The following is a 17,620-nucleotide window of genomic DNA, read 5'->3' as shown; positions in this document are numbered from 1 at the left end:
ACAATCTGCTAATGTTGAGGCACCGCTGAGGTATAAGTGATTGCAATAAGTATTAACTGTTACGGCATACAATGAGCATGGTATATGACCTAATCTACAAGGGAAACATGCATGTAATGTTATAATTGACCTTTTTAAATGTGCATGAGATGTAAACAATGAGCAGTAATCAGCAGGTGGTTCCGATAAATATTCTACACACCTTTTGACTGCACCCCTACAGTTTTCAGCTGTACTCCAATAATTCTTCATAACTGATTCACTTAAAGGAGTATAATATTCACAAAATGTTGTATCAGTTTGTTACTTACTTTCTATATTATTTAGAGACACACATACCGCACAGTCATCATGGATGTTAGGGTAATAGAATATGTAAAAGTATTGATATTGTGGACAACCTCTTTTTAACAGCTGGTGTTTAAACAGATAGATCATTTTGCATTAGATACTGGTAACAGGCCCTTTTAAAACAACCGGTCTGACATAGAATTAAAAGCAGAGAGGGAATTTTAAAAAAAAGGTTCTGGAGTGGGGGAAAGCACTGGGTGGAGGGAGGGAAAGAGGAACAGACTTAACATAGAAAGAAAATGTATCCTAAATCCATTTGCAACTTACTGTCAATTGGTCCTACCCAGCAGGTTGGTTTACAAGTCGTAAATCTGCTGTAGTTAGAATTGCAAGAGTAAGGTGAGAGACTTTGCAATCAAACAGACAAGTCTTTATATCTGCATCAGTTTGTCTGCATTTCCTTTGATTCTCACTATCAATTGTGTGTGTGGGCAGTGTGTGTGTGTGTGTGAGAGAGAGAGACATAAAAACATGTGCAGAACCAGAGCAGTTGGCTTTGGAATTGGCGATCTTTGTGTCCTGTAAGTGTTATTATTAATGAGCATTCCTGTGAAAACTCTCCAATGTCTACAATGAATTTCATGGCAGTACTTTATTATTTATATCACAGCTTTCTGACATTTAGTGAATTCAGTTTCATGTTATTTGTAAAATATTCTCTAAAAAATATATATGTTCAATGTTTCACATTTTTTCCTGATTTTTTTGTTTTTTAAAAAAATTAAAAACTTATAAAAAAATAATTTATTGTCAAATATAAAGGCTATCTATATCTTTCTCGTAAAAAGAATATAATCTGCATCTAATTGTTAGATGCTGCAAATCCAGTATATGCAAATTGCAAACAAAAATCTTGATGCATTTTTCTTTTTAATCTTGATGTGGCTTTCTTTAAAACAAGATTTTTCTTTAAAAAGCTGCAAATTATATTTAGCTTCAGCTGAAAGTTGCCCTGGCAATCAGTGGTCCAGGAACAAGAATGTACTTAGCACCAGTTCAGATATTCCATTATGAGTTTCATCTGTGAAGTAACTTTTTTAAAAAAAATACATTAAACCATTTCATTCAGACACAGACATGATGTGTTTCTTTCTCCAAATTCATCTTGCAGAATGCTTTTGTGTTTTGCTACTGTTCTTAGCATTGTGAAAATACACACAGTATTTAACATCGCAATCCTAGCATCTTATTTGAGATGAAAGAAAGGTTTCCATATATTTGGCACCTTTTATGATTATAGGATGTTCCTGAAGCACTTCACACCCGCAAGATGGTCACTGTTGAAAGAAAAATGGGGCCAATTTGCACACAGCAATTTGAGCAGCATGGTAGCTCAGTAGTTAGTACTGCTGCCTCACACCTCCCAGGGATCTGGGTTCAATTTGACCCTCAGGTGACTGTGTGGAGTTTGCATGTTCTTCCTGTGTTTGCATGATCTAGTTTCCTCACATAGTCCAATGATGTGTGGGTTAGGCATATCAAATTGCCCATTGTATCCACGGACATGTAGGTTAGGTGGATTAGCCATGGGAAATGCAGGGTTGTGGGTCTGGGTAGGATATGCTTCGGAGGGTTGGTGTGAACTGAGTGGCCTACCCCGACACTGTAGGGATTCTGTGTTATAGACCAGGTAGATTTTCTTTGTGATGACTGGCCTGGACATGAGAACCTTTTAAATGCCCTTAAAGTTGACAAGTCTAGTTGCAACAGTAGTAGACTTGCCAACATTAAAATGGTAACTGGATAAATGTATGGATGATGATGTAGGTTAAATGGGCTTCAGATTGGCTCCACAGGTCAGCGCAACATCGAGGGCTGAAGGGCCTGTACTGCGCTGTAATGTTTTAATCGCTGTTCCATAATTTCACAATCTGAGAGAGCAGATGGCACCTTTGTCCTGCAAAGATAGCATCTCCTCTGGTGGAACTCTCTCTCACTGCACTGGAGTGCCAGTCCAGACTACAGTTATGCTCAGGGTTGTGGAGTGGGCCTCAGAGCTATAACTGTGTGACCCAGAGGGTGAGTGTGCTACTATTGACACAGTGAGGCTCAAAGTCAGGACATCAGGGTGTTCTCTACACTGGATAACGAGATGCTTCAGTTAGAATCAAGGAACTGAAATGCAAAAGCATGGACTGTAAAACCTTACGTTTCAAGATTGCAAGTGGGCAGGCAATTCCTTCCAGAGCAGCTCCTTGATGCAGCATCACTGAGGCAGTTGTTTATTTTTTCATACACAAGGAAACAAAACAATTTCCATTCATTCTCAGGTTCATTCTGCTGCTTTTTAAAATCTAAATAACAAAATGTCAGCATTCACTTTGCCTTGTCAACAAGGGATAATGGCCATACTGCATTAGAAGTCACTCAATTCCTTTGTACAAGAAGTAAACTAATAAACTCACATTTGGTTTTGTTGGACTAGATGTCACTGGCCCTGAGGGTGAGTTGGCAGGTTAGATGCCTGTGACAGCTGCCATACAGTGAGCCCTGTGCCCAGTGTCTGCCCCTTTGCCTCCAGTTGTAATTTTCCCACTGGCTGGGGAGATATGGGCATCACGAGCAAGACCAATATTTATTGTGCATCCCTAATTGCCCTTGAGAGAGTAATGGTGGGCTGCCTTCTTGATAGTCCATGTGACAGAGGTTAAGTACATCTCCAGTTAAAGGGGAAGATCTAGGATTTTAACCAATGAAAGAAATATTGATAAAGCTCAATACCAGGATGGTATGTGGCTTCAAGAGAAACTTGTAGGTAATGGTCCATCATCCATTCTGCTGGCCAGTCCTTCCAAGTGGTACAGATCACCGGTTAGGACGCTAGAGTGAATATTTCAAAACAAAATTAAACTCTTTACATCTCACAATAATTTTTATGACTTCTCCATCTGGCTATATACTTGCAGACTGAGGATTATTCCCATTTCATTTCAAAATAATATAATCACCAAATGATTCTGTTTCCATATCACTCTGTTAACCAAGCAATGGAGATGAACTTGGTTTTGTCTAACAGCAGATAATGGACACACTGCCCAAATTTCTGCTCCAGACAAAAATGTACCAGTTGCTGTAAGATGTGAGACCGTGTTGCTGGAAAAGCACAGCAGGTCAGGCAGCATCTGAGGAACAGGAAAATCGATGTTTCGGGTAGGAGCCCTTCATCAGGAATGAGATGAAGGGCTCCGACCCGAAACGTCGATTTTCCTGTTCCTCAGATGCCTGACCTGCTGTGCTTTTCCAGCAACACACTCTCAACTCTGATCTCCAGCATCTGTAGACCCCACTGTCTCCTAATTGCTTAAGATGTCCAATCATTACAGATTGTCCACAGATAGCCCTAGCCTTGGTGCATCACCATTACTTAAGGTATAATATCATAGACTACAGTCAGAGGGTAGTCGTTCCACTACTAGTCCCACAGCTGCTGGGTTCCTTGTAGCTTGTTTGGAGCTGAAAATGTGTTGCTGGTTAAAGTGCAGCAGGTCAGGCAGCATCCAAGGAACAGGAAATTCGACGTTTTGGGCACAAGCCCTTCATCTCAGCTTGTTTGGATGCTTGTCCAATTCTCTTTTAAATGCAGTGAGAAATTGAACTCCACCACATTCTCAGCCAGCACACTCCTGACCCTCAGGTTAAACTCACTACCAGTCATCTCTCCCTAATGAGAGTGCATCTCGATGGTTCTCTAAGACTATGATGAATTTGACTTTGACTTTAAATGCAAGTTGCTGTCTCTAGGCCTTCATACTAGTTGTACCCCAAATTTTGGAAAAGCCTTTTCAAACCTTTCTAATGTTAGTCTGCTCATAATGCCTCTATAGTTTTATCAATCCGATGTCATTTTGCCTGTACGCAGGCTGAGATATAATTACAATCTCAGCAATTTGCAACATAACAGTGGTAATTGCTTCCTTTCCCCGCCTATGTTTTCTTCATAGTCTCCCTCCCCATCACCACCGAATTACTTGTGATCTGTTTATAATGTACCATTTAGATATCTGCGTCCTTCTCTCTGCCCTGACCTCCCATGTATAGTTGCAGCATTAAACATTAGTTCCTAATTCGTACTCAGTCAATAGTTCCTAATTCGTACTCAGTCAAGGGAACCCGCCCACCCCCTCGCCAACACCTCTCTGAATTAGGATTTGGCAGCACCAACTGATGGCTACTCCCCTGCCCTTCCTGCCCACTCCCATTCTGCCAACCCATTCCTGCCAATGCTTAACCATGACCTGGGTTCTTCACTGATGGTGGGGTTCAGGGTAGCTGCAGCAACCAACCCACCATCTTAACGCCCATTGGCGCAGCTGAAGAACGAAATGATCTCTGTTCAGTGGTTTCCAGGAAGTATCATATCCATCCCCTCCTTCCTTACAGGGTCCGTGAACTGAGCAACTCAACCACTCCCCAGATTGATGTTGTATTCAATGGGTCGTCCCAAAAGAGAAACTATTTGGGGGTTTAGCCAGCTTTCCAGCTGAGTAGGCAAGACCCCACTACTCTTGATTAAATTCTGCCTACAATCTTACAACACTGGGTGAGAGCTAAGTTTGCTGTTTGAAAGAAATCTCCATTTATTTCCACATTCCCACAATTCTCTTCAAGGAAATTCCGATTCTCCTTTAAAAGTTACAATCAAATCTGGTCCTACCATCTCGCAGAGATTGAATTCCAGATCATGACAAGCCACTTCATTAAATAATCTCTCCTCGTTTCCCCTCTGATACTTTAACAATTATCTCAAAGCTGTGTCCTTCCCCCATCAAACATCCTGTCTGTGCTCTATTTATCAAAAACCTTCAATTTCGAGCATAATCATAATTCGGTTTATTTGACTCATTAACTTTGATCTATTCCTCACTTATTCTCAATAACATTATTTCCCTCTTAGCAATAACAAGCCACTTTATCTTGTTTCCCAGTTACTATTTTTGGACTGAGCCTAACAAGTTAGCCACCATCTGGTTACATGCTGATGCCATTTTTTGTTGGTTGGTTGAAAAATTTGGAGAAAGGAACCTGACATTAGCATAATAAGGTGTTTCAATTGAAATATTTGGCATTGTGAAGTTATGAGGTGATATTGACGCCATGTAAGGATGACTCAGTGGTTAGCACTGTTGCTTCACAGTGCCAGGGACCTGGGTTCAATTCCACCCTCAGGCATGAATCTGTGTGGAGTTTGCACATTCTCCCCATGTCAGTGTGGGTTTCCTCCAGCTGCTCAGGCTTCCTCCCACAATTCAAAGATGTGCAGGTGAGGTGGATTGGCCATGCTGAATTGCCCATAATGTCTGGGGATGTGCAGGCTAGATAGATTAGCTACTGGAGATGCGGAATTACGGGGTGGGGCTGGGATGCTGTTAAGTGGGTCGGTGCAGTCTCAATGGGCCAAATGGCCTCTTTCTGCACTGACGGGATTGTGAGATACAAAAAGTTAGCCCAAGCACAGTGGGTTGAATAGCTGTCTTTGGTGCTGTACGAGCTAAGTTCAGAGTTTACTTTCCCTTTCTCTTCTTACCTGAATAACAGTGCATTGACAGCTGTATTTTCCAATCAACAACTTGCATTCATTGACTGATCTCAACAAATATCAGGAGTGAGACCCTGAAAACCATCCACAATCATTTTTAAGGGAGATCAGGAAGAATCTTAGTGAAAGAGTCAGCTGTTCTGGTGCATGTTTCTACAATTGTTAGCTATCATTACTTGTCCTCTGACCTCATGATAAAGGTTGCTGTTTGACTCTTTGGCCTGAAACCATTTGACACCAGTTAATGGTTAATGATTAACGGGAACTAGCTGTTTTTAGGGAGACATTGTTAAGACATCAGTTTATCCCTGATGCATTTAAATCAGTTCTGATAGATGTGGCCTAATGAGGCTGATCTGGCAAATGGAACATTCCAATTCCATTAGGACTTCTAAGTTAATAGGGCTACGACCGTAATGAAATTTTCTTCCTGCCATTTTCCATTGAAAAGCCCAGGTGAAAGGCCAGGACCCATGGTGAGGTATTGAAGAGAGGAGTGAGGGATGAGTTAGATCAGAGGACTGGAGTTGGAGGATCGCACTTGCAAAAAAAGAACTGGAGGAGTGGGGGAAGAAGAAGCAATTACATGAGGTGGAAGTTTGTCATTTTGATAGCCAAATAAAAAATGCATTAGGATTGGAAGAAAATGATGGAAGAAGTCGGAGGTTCCAATGTGGGGCAATGGTTGGAATAACAGGACAATATTATTCATTAACATCAGATACATCGTAAGTAGCACAAATACGTTTGGAAAATTGTTAACTTTAAATAATTTGACATACCAAAAGAGCTCAAATAAATTAAAAGATAGCACCAAAAATCACTGTGCTGTTTCACTGCAATAGCAATGAGTGAAAGCTGATGTTGGTATTTCCCTACTAGGCGAGTCTCTTCAGTTTACACCCTGTCCCCTCCAACATAGGATTTTCCCTCATTGTGTGGACCTTATTCTCTGAAAGCAAAAAGATCTGCACTAAATACACATAAAATATGTCAATTAAAATCCATTCAGATTAACATAACATTTCGGAATATGGCTCGGAATTGGGGTAAGACTTTGCACGCTTTAAATAAAATGTGAAGATCCAATACAAAATAAAAGGTGAACTTTACTGCATCCCCAACCCCACCAAACATCCGAATTATATAAAAACTCAAATGAATGTGTTAAAATAGCACAGAGACTCTATTCCATTTGAAGAAAGTGACTTCCACTAGCAGCTGAAGACCCTATTACAATTTGCTGAGGGAGCACATGCTGTTGGGGTGGCAATATGCACTTTCAGTCTGGACCTACAGATAAACACTGCATGATATGCAGCCTATTCTCCTGTATAATGAATGTACCATTCTTGGCCATTAGTCCTGGGCTAGGGCTTGAACCTAGAGCTTGTGGTTCAGAGGCAGAGTCACTACCCACTGTATCAGTTAGACAATGGCAGAAGGTTGATAAATTACACTTACCTCAAGCAATGGGCTGCAATTTATTTCTCCTTTAAGACATTCACTGGTTGAAACTAAAACCTTTCTGGTTGGAGCTGAATATAAAAAGCATAAACATGTCAAGGATCCATTTAATAAACAGATGCCACTTAATAACAGGCAGCAGACTCTTGTCTGATACCTGCGTAGAATGATAGCACAGTCAGCAGTCAGGATTGGAGATTTAACAGCAGGAGAAGTAGGTGGTGGATTGACCTGAGATTATGGTGATCCAGATAGCTGAGAGGGTTAGGAAAGCCAAAAGGACTTCAGGCAATTCACAATTCAAGTACTAGTTGCAAGTCACTGAATGGCTTATACATGAATGACAGGAAGCGCCATTATTTCGGCAGTAAATACTGGGCCATTATTTATCAGCTCTCTTCATGCTACAACAAATACTTCCACAACAAATCTATGAAAGCAATGGTCATGAAATTGACTTCTTCCAGTTAATAATGAGTGCGTCACAGTCTGTGTGACTAAATGAGCAGTGGAAAGTTTACATTCTAGGACTAGACATCTGTGCTTTGTTGACTCTAAGTCCGATCTGTAAGACCTTGAACTGGAGGTCTACTTTTGCTTCCTGCTGGTCAGTTTGGATATTGGGCGAGGTTGGCATGTAAAACCCAGCGGGTGGCCTTCCTGCCACCTTCCTCTCCATCGTCATCCTGTCAGAAATTCACAGAGAGCAGCCTGCCCACCCTGGACCCTGACGAGGCTCATAAGTGGTCAATTAATAATAATCATAATAAAAAACGGGGAGTCAATGGTTAGTACTGCAGCCTCACAGCGCCAGAAACCCGGGTTCAATTCCAGCCTTGGGCAACTATCTGTGTGGAGTTTGCACATCCTCTCTGTGTCTGTGTTGGCTTCCTCCAGGTGCTCCGGACTCCTCCCACAATCCAAAGGTGTGTAGGTTAGGTGAATTGGCCATGCTAAATTGTCCATACTGTTTAGGGATGTGTAGGCTAGGTGCATTAGCCAGGGATTAATGTAGCATAATGGGGAAGGAGAATGGCACTGGGTGGGATACTCTTTGGAGGGTCATTGTGGACTTGTAGGGCTGAAGGGCTGTAGGAATTCTATGATTCTATGATCTATGAAAAGGCACTTCATCCCTGACGGTGGTATTTTAGCTGTGGTAGATGTGATGTAAGTTATTCAATTTACATATATTTAAATGTCATTTATTTTAGAGTTGGATTTTGAGCAAGTATAGTTTGACTGTGGAGGGGCACAGTCTCTGTCTATGAATGGGTTTAATGATTAATTTCTAAGTATTTCTATAGCCATGGTAATATCTTCAAAGATAAAATGAGAGAGAGAAACTTCCTTGAGAATAATGAGGTTTTGTTTTCATTGACTGAATTTTGACTAGTGGGCATGACGTTTTATTAAGGATCAGGATTTTATTTGGCTTAGGGGAAACATCCATAGTTGGAAGAATCATTTTGGTTTTAGTTTTACAGAATATTTAGCTAAAGTTAGAAGAATTAGACAGTTGCTTCTAGGAGAGAGTTTGGGACTGTTAATAAATAGGTTATTGTAGTGTTAGAAGTTTAGTTGGAAAGTTCTAGACCAGAAATATTTGATTGAAACCTTTGGCAGGGTTATTTCAAGCTGAGAAAGTCTAAACTCAGTTGTGTGAAGACTCAAGGAGTGTGGCACTGAAAAAACACAGCCAGTCAGGCAGCATCCGAAGAGCAGGACAGTCGATGTTTCGAGCATAAGCTCTTCATCAAGAATGTGGGAGGCCAAGGGGGCTGAGAGATAAATGCAAGGGGATGGGGCTATGGAGAAGGATGCTGGGAATTCTGGGAATGGAAGTGGGGGGTGATGGTTATAGGTCAGAGCGGAGGGTGGAGCAGATAGGTGGGAAAGAAGATGGGCAGGTAGGACATTTCAAGAGGCAACTTGGAAGATTGGATCTGGAATAAGGTGGTGGAGGGGAGATGAGGAACCTGGTGAAATCAACATTGATCCCGTATGGTTGGAGGATCCCAAGGCAGCAGATGAGGCATTCTTCCTCCAGGAGTCGGGTGGCTAGAATCTGGTGGTGGAGGGGGTTCAGGACTTGCATGTCCTTGGAGAAGGGGGAGAGGGAGTTAAAGAGTTTGGCCATAGGGCAGTGATGTTGTATTCCCCTCTCCACCCTATCAACATTTCAGAAAGACCATCTCTCAGCAACTCCCTTGTCAGATCCATGCCCCCAACCAGCCCATACCCTACTCCCGGCACCTTCCCCTGCCACCGCAGAAAGTACAAAACCTGCACCCATACTTCCCCCCCCACCTCACTTCCATCCAAGGCCCCAAAGGGTCCTTCTACATTCGACAGAAATTTACCTGAATTTCCAGACATGTCATGAAGTGCATCTGTTGCACTCAATGTGGTCTCCTCTACTCTGGGGAGACAGGACGCCAACTTGCAGAACGTTTCAGAGAACATCTCTGGAAAACCCGCACCAACCAACCCCACAGCCCTGTAGCTGAACATTTAACTCCCCCTCCCACTCCACCAAGGACATGCAGGTCCTTGGCTTCCTCCATTGCCAAACCTAATCACCCGATGCCTGGAGGAAGAACACCTCATCTTCCGTCTTGGGACCCTGCAACCACACAGAATCAATGTGGATTTCACCAGTTTACTCATTTCCTCTCCCCCCCACCTTATGCAAGTGCCAAGTCTCCAACTCGGCACCGCCTTCTTGATTTTTCTATCTTCCTTCCCACCTATCCACTTCACCCTCCTCTCCAACCCCCATCTTCATCTACCTATCACAGTCCCAATATCCTTCCCCATATCCCCCCAAACCCTTCCCATTTATCTTTCAGCCCCCTGGCCCACAAGTCTCATTCCTGATGATAGGCTTATGCCCGAAACATCTCATCTCTATGACTCTAAATGGCATGGGATCAGTAGTTTAGATTCTGGATTAGTGGTGCTGGAAGAGCACAGCCATTCAGACAGCATCCAAGGAGCAACGAAATCGATGTTTCGGGCAAAAGCCCTTCATCAGAAGCCCAAAACGTCGATTTTGCTGCTCCTTGGATGCTGCCTGAACTGCTGTGCTCTTCCAGCACCACTAATCCAGAATCTGGTTTCCAGCCTCTGCAGTCATTGTTTTTACCTCAGTATAGTTTAGATATCAAGCGAGACAGACAATTTGAGAAAGTAAGAGAATGATCATGAAAGACATCAGAAATAGTACTCCTTCAAGTTTTTTTTTATAAGCATTGCATGTTAAAGATCAGAGCAGAAGCGGTTTTGGCAGATTCCAATGAAATCTCTCACAGACAATTACAGCTGGAGAAAAAGTCCAATGGAAATCCACAAGAAAGATGGAGGATGGAAAAATCTGCAGATGGAAGGGGTACTATTTTTAGAGGACAGACTGTGATGTAAGAAGAAAAAGATAGAACCAAAACCTGATAAAAGAAAACAACATGCTTCCATTGTAATTAGACCAAAGCCAATTGTTGGAAGTTCCACAGAAGACCAGCTGCAGTAATGGGAATGTCTAAGGATTCTTCAGGAAAAAAGGCATCAGGAAAGAAAGTAGGTGTTAAACCTGCAGCAATAAAATAAAGAGAAATGTTTATTTAGAATGTATGAAGGAAGTAAAGAATGGGGCCCAGGGCAGTCATTACATTTCTTCGTCAAATCTATAGAAAAAGAATGAGACTCTGGAGGTTATGAGGATTTTACCTCAAAAGGGGAAGTATTTTCTTATCCTTCAAATCAAGGTTAGGGCTTGGGAAGCTGAAGGCAGGGCCAACCATGGTTAAAATCGGCAATGCTCACGAGACCAGAACTAGAGGAAAGCAAAGATCTCAGAGTTGATTGATTTGAGGGGTCGAGACCATAAGGAACCTAAAAGTAAGGTTGTAAATTTTCAAATCAAGGCATCATCCAGAAGCCCAAGGCAGGACAGTGAAAATAGAATTGGTGGTTGAACAGATGGTTTGTGTAAGCTAGACACAGGCAGCAGAACATTGAATGACCTCAGGTTTACAAAAGAGAAAGGGTATGAGATTGACAGGGATTGTATTAATATAATCAAACAGGCCCAACAATCAACAATGGTGGTAAATCAACTGGGATAGAGATTAGATTAGATTACCTACAGAGTGGAAAGAGCTCATTTGCCCAACAAGTCCACACCGACCCTCTGAACAGTAACCCATCCAGACCCATTTTCCTACCCTATATTTACTCCTAACTAATGCACCTAACAATTTAGCATGACCAATTCACCTAACCTGCACATCTTTGGATTATGGAAGGAAACCAGAGCACCCGGAGGAAACTCACGCAGACATGGGGAGAATGTACAAACTCCACACAGACAGTCACCTGAGGCTGGAATCGAACCTGGGTCCCTGATGCTGTGAGGCAACAGAGCCACCGTGCCACCCATGGGGTGAGGTGATGTTACTGAGGTGAAAGTAGATGCTCTTAATGCGATTCGTCATTGGTAACTCATCTCAAGATCAAATATGATACCAATGCCAGAAGTACTATTTGACAGCAATTATAAAACTCACCACATCATTAAAGATTCAATTACACTTGAATGGACAAGAGATAACGTCCTTACCTTTAGCTTGGTCAATGTGCCAATTTCATCCCTTTCATGTGATTCAGCAACAACTTCTTCATCTTTGTATTTTTTTGCACATACATAGATGCTGGAAATTGAGTTAATCCTTAACATCAGTGAGCACACTGATTAGTCTTGCCATGATTCCTGCCTCATATTTTTCTTTCAGCATTCACTGTCACGATTGCTAAGATGACATAACAAGGACATGCATTTCAAGATCCAATTTCCTAATCGATCCAACTTTGCTCATGTGATCTGCCTTGATGAGCAGTGGAATATTACCAGTTTTAAACTCACTTTTATTCTGATGCAAAAGTGTTGTGGGTGAAATCCAAATTCTATTTCATTGCTGGAAGTCTGAAATGTTTTGTGTCATTCTCTGAGATGCCATATCAATGATGGAAGAACCAAACTCAGTTTAAAGTATGTGTCAATGCCTGCCCAAAATCTGTAACGGTTTTGTGCTACGTTTGTTATGGATCAGTTTTATTGCCAAGTGTATGTTGGCAATTTGTAGATATACACAGCAGATGGGAATACACAATGGGGGTCGTTTTACACTAACCCTGCTGTCAGCATGGGATGGCGTCGGGGAGAGCAATACACAATTTTACACTGTCTAATACTCTCTGTTCCATTGAATTGGATGGCTAGGTTTGAATAAAATTATCTCACTCAAGCCCCTGATATTTGCATGTCTTAGGAATGAGAAATAGTAACAAGTAACTCAGAAGAAATAAATAGGCACCACTGCTTGTCCTTATAGGCTGTCTATTCTGTAACTTTTATATGGGGAGCAAGACTAACAAAGGCGTGTTAAAACATTGTAACCTCAGATAATACAGTGCAGTGTATGCCGTTGTTGATTTACATGTGCTGCACTGCCAAGTTCTGCCATCTCAAAGAAATCCCCTAAACCGTCTGTTCTTGACAAACAAACATGAACCATAGCACAGCAATTGCTGTCATGGCTACAAGCTGTGACAATTCTCCTCCCCACCCCACACCACTCCACTACACACACACACACACACACACACACACACTCATACACTTACAAACACAAATACACACTCATAAATGCATACACACACTCACAAACACACACTCATACACACATATAAATACACACACTCACAAACACACACACATAAAAACACACACACATAAATACACACAGTCACAAATACACACTCACAAACACACACACACTCAAATACACATTCAGAAACACAAACACTTAAATACACACACACATACTCACAAACACACATACACATGCACTCACAAACACAAATACACACTCATAAATGCCTACACACACTCACACACACATATAAATACACACACTCACAAACACACACACACATAAATACACACACAGTCACAAATACACTCACAAACACACACACTCAAATACACATTCAGAAACACAAACACTTAAATACACACACACACACACGCACACACACGCACACAGACTTCATGGAAACTGCAACATGAATTTGTAATTAGAAATTTTGTATATTTAAAGATTTAAGATGTGCAAGTTTCAGACAGATTTTTGTTTTAAATGCTGATTTTATTGCACTTGTATAAAACATAGATACACACACAACCATTTAATCCATTTCAACTGAAACCACAAGTAGCTTAACAGCAAAAGCAATCGATCTTGTTTGGGATAGGACATAAAACCTGTCAGAGCCAATGATGTGGATAGATGTGAAATATTGGTGCAAATGGAAAGGATTAAGTTTTGGTTTATAGTGAGAATAAAAACTGGATTCATTCAGAGTGGCCACTTAGGTTTTTAGTGACCTTTGGGTATAACTTAGCTATAAATGTACTAGTTAAAACTTTTATCACTCCCACAAAGTCCAGGCATGTACTTCCCTGTTAATTGAGGAAAGTGCCATTTTTTTCAATTCCATTTGTTGTTATGATTGTTGTGGTTCATCTTAAACGATGCTTCAGACTCATAAAATATACATGGTATGCTTCACACAAAATTGCAGGAAATTAGTTTGTGTTTTATTAGTGAAGTTCCTTTAGTTGGTGAAAGACAGCTTGTTATTCAAATATGTCAAAGCTATAAGTGGCTGAATCCTGTAGTCCTTCACTGAAGAGTATCATGTGAGAACAGCATAGATTTCCATAGAGTTGACTGGTTGTGTTGCTCTTACTGGTGCACGGAGAACCTCTGACCTTTCTCTGAGAAGCTGCATCTTTGCAAGAATGGTAGAGAAGTTCTTTGAAAAGCGCTGAACCAAATTCCAATGCTTACTCCACACCTGGGAATCAGTCACCACTGTCTTCCCAAGAGAGGAGGCCCATCTGGCTGTAGTTACTGAGGTAGCATGGTATTGCTTGTACTGATGTTGTCTGCCCTGAGACAGTTGCAGATAGCAAATCTACAATCATTCAAACAGAAGCCACACGTATCCAAGAAGATGGTCTCCATGCTGTTGAGCACAACATCTTGAAGGACTTTGTTGTTTATGATGTTCCCTGCTGTAGAAATCACATAAAGCTGACATTTCAATTAGCTATTGGATTGCTATTATTGGACAGGACTATACTTAGGTCAATTTAATAATAATTACTAATGAAACTGATGTTGAGAAAGAATCCAACTGACACTCACACTTGATAACGAATTTCAAGTTCACATTATATTCTCCTTTTATTGTGCTCAATTGACCCTGAACTTTTGACTGTACGAGTGACCACCCCCGTATCTGCGGGTGATACATTCCAAGACCTACTGCATATGTAGTAGACCTAGTAATGGACCCTATCATTTAAATGGGAAATTTACCTCCTTGGTTCTCGCTCTCAATTATTTCTGGAATGTTCCATGTAATATTTTCGGGCCACGGTAAGTGCAGATGACTGAAACCACGGAAACCGAATCTGCGGATGTGGGGGTTCTATTGTTCAGTGCTTCTTCAGTATTGCAGCTGAGACTCAAGTCAATGCAGTGGTGAGTGGCCAGGTAATGTTCTGACTTGTTTTGAGAGCAATACCTCGTGACCTGCGGATGTTGTGGAAATTTTCAGTGATTATATAAAGATTAAGGAATTAAAGAAAAAAAAATCTGTAAAGCAGAAGTTGTTCAAAATCATGTTTGGAATTGAAAATAAAGTTTTGTTACAATGGAACCTATTTCTTTTTGTTATTCATTCACGGGATGGCATCACTGTTTAGGCAGCATTTATGGCCCATTCCTAATCGCCCAGAGGGCAGTTAAGAGTCAGCCACATTGCTGTGGGTCTTGAGTCACATGTAGGCCAGACCAGGTAAGGTTGGAAGTTTCCTTCCATAAAGGACCTTGGTGAACCAGATGGTATTTTTCTGACAATCGTCATTAGACTCTTAATTCCAGGTTTTATTATAAGAAATGAATTCAAATTCCATCTTATGCCATGGCAGGATTCAAATCCAAGTCCCCAGAACATTACTTGGGCCTTTGGATTAACAGTCCAGGGAAAATACCACTAGGTAGAGAGTGTGGTGCTGGAAAAGTCACAGCAGATCAGGCAGCAGCCGAGAGAGCAGGAGAATCTATGTTTTGGGCATAGGCGTAATGAAGGGCTTTTGCCCGGAATGTCGAGTCTCCTGCTCCCTCGGCTGCTGCCTGACCTGCTGTGCATTTCCAGCACCACACTCTTGACTCTGACCTCCAGCATCTGCAGTCCTCACTTCCTCCATAATACCACTAGGCCCTAGATTGATTTATTTGCTTTTGTTTGTGTTGAGATCAGCAAACAAAAGCAATTATTTCTCTTTTACTGGCAGATAGCCTGTTTTCTAAGTTGTTTTCTGTATATAATATCATAACTTGGCTTCAGGAAGATTACCACTAGGTTGAGAATGTGGTGCTGGAAAAGTCACAGCAGATTAGGCAGCATCCGAGGAGCAGGAGAATCGATGTTTTGGGCATAAGCCTGAAGAAGGGCTCATGCCCGAAACGTCAATTCTCCTGCTTCTTGGATGCTGCCTGACCTGCTGCGCTTTTCCAGCAACACATTTTCAGCTCTGATCTCTAGCATCTGCAGTCCTTACTTTCTCCTCGAAGATTTTAATGTACTGCGAATCCTCTTGCAAGGATGCCTTCCTTGAAGAAGCTCTCTTCCTCCCTCTACAAGGATTCCTGAAGAAGGACTCATGCCTGAAACATCGATTCTCCTGCTCCTTGGATGCTGCCTGACCTGCTGCGTTTTTCCAGCAACACATTTTCAGTTCAGGAAGATTATCTTTGTGGCACAGTTAAGTTTTGCATAGCTTAAAAATTAGGGCCAAACCATTCAAGAGAAATATTCAGAAATACCTCTATGCACAAAGAGTGGTAGAAGTGTGGAACTCTCTTCCACAAACAGTAGTTAATCAGTTGTTAATTTTAAATTTGAAATAGATACATTTTTGTTAAGGATGTGGGTCAAAGGCAAGTATATGGAGTTAGGCCTCAGATCAGCCATGAGCTCATTGAATGGTAGTACAGGGTTGAGGGGCTGAGTGGCCGACTCCTATGTTCCTATACAGATTGTATGAGTACCAGAGAAGTAAACATGTACTTCTTTTGAAAGTGGACTGTGGAATATTGTGTTGCTTGTCCCACCAGCTCTGGGTCATGCTGCCAATGACAGAAACAAAAGCAGGGCAGGAATGGTATCCTTGAGGTCCTAACTAATACTTAGCTCTCAATCAGCATCACCAAAACTGACTTCTGGTCATTAAGCTCAGGGTTTTTGAGGTATTTTGCTGTGTGCAAATTGCTGCCGTATTTCCTACCCGATAAAAGTAACTATACTTCGAAAAGTGTTTTATTGGTTGTGGAGTGTTTTGAGACATTGTGAGGTCATGTACAGGAATTTTAAAACTTTTCTTTTCTCCCATGAGTTTCAATGCACTCCTTCAACTTCATTGGAAATCCAGCTTTGCGATTAGTCTGGTTTGCCGAGTGTGTTCTGTAACGTTGCAATAGTTAATTGGGAAAAAAAAATCGAATATATGCAATGACAAATGTAAATGATGTTTCCTTACAAAGGTCAATTGCAGGAAGATTGAGTTCAACTGTTCTTACCTTTGACAGACTATTCTAGGCTAGTAGAGTGTCTTTGATAAGGCCAAAGTTTAAAAAAAGATTAAATTAATTTATTTATTTGGTTTATCCACTGACGCACTTGTCACAGGTACAATTCAGGATCTTTTACAGTACACCCTCTCCTCAGTATGCCAATCATTATACCACTGCCCCACTAAATAAAACCTATTCTATTGTTTCATACTCTATCTCAGGTCACATAATTACTGATGATTGAATAAATGAAGCTGCTCTGATCCCTGGGAGCATACTGCAACATAACCAGACAAATGGTGAAATTTCGAGTGGGAAGTTTGTCTTTTTTCTCCCACTACCAAATCCCAGAACCCAATTTTCCAAACCAAGATATCCAGAAATATTTAGGGTCCTCATGCAACTCCACATGGAAGTTCAAAGAGCACAATTGATCACAAAGTGTTTCTGAGATATTTAGAAAAAAAATCAAAATCCTTGTCAGGAAAGATGGATTTTTGCAATATTGTAAACTAAATGATCTGTCAGTTCTGTTGTTCTCAGTTCCTAGGGTTAGGCCATG

The sequence above is a fragment of the Hemiscyllium ocellatum genome, chromosome 36, assembly GCF_020745735.1.
Source record: "Hemiscyllium ocellatum isolate sHemOce1 chromosome 36, sHemOce1.pat.X.cur, whole genome shotgun sequence".
Lineage (NCBI taxonomy): Eukaryota > Metazoa > Chordata > Chondrichthyes > Orectolobiformes > Hemiscylliidae > Hemiscyllium > Hemiscyllium ocellatum.
Note: the sequence above shows the minus strand (reverse complement) of the source record.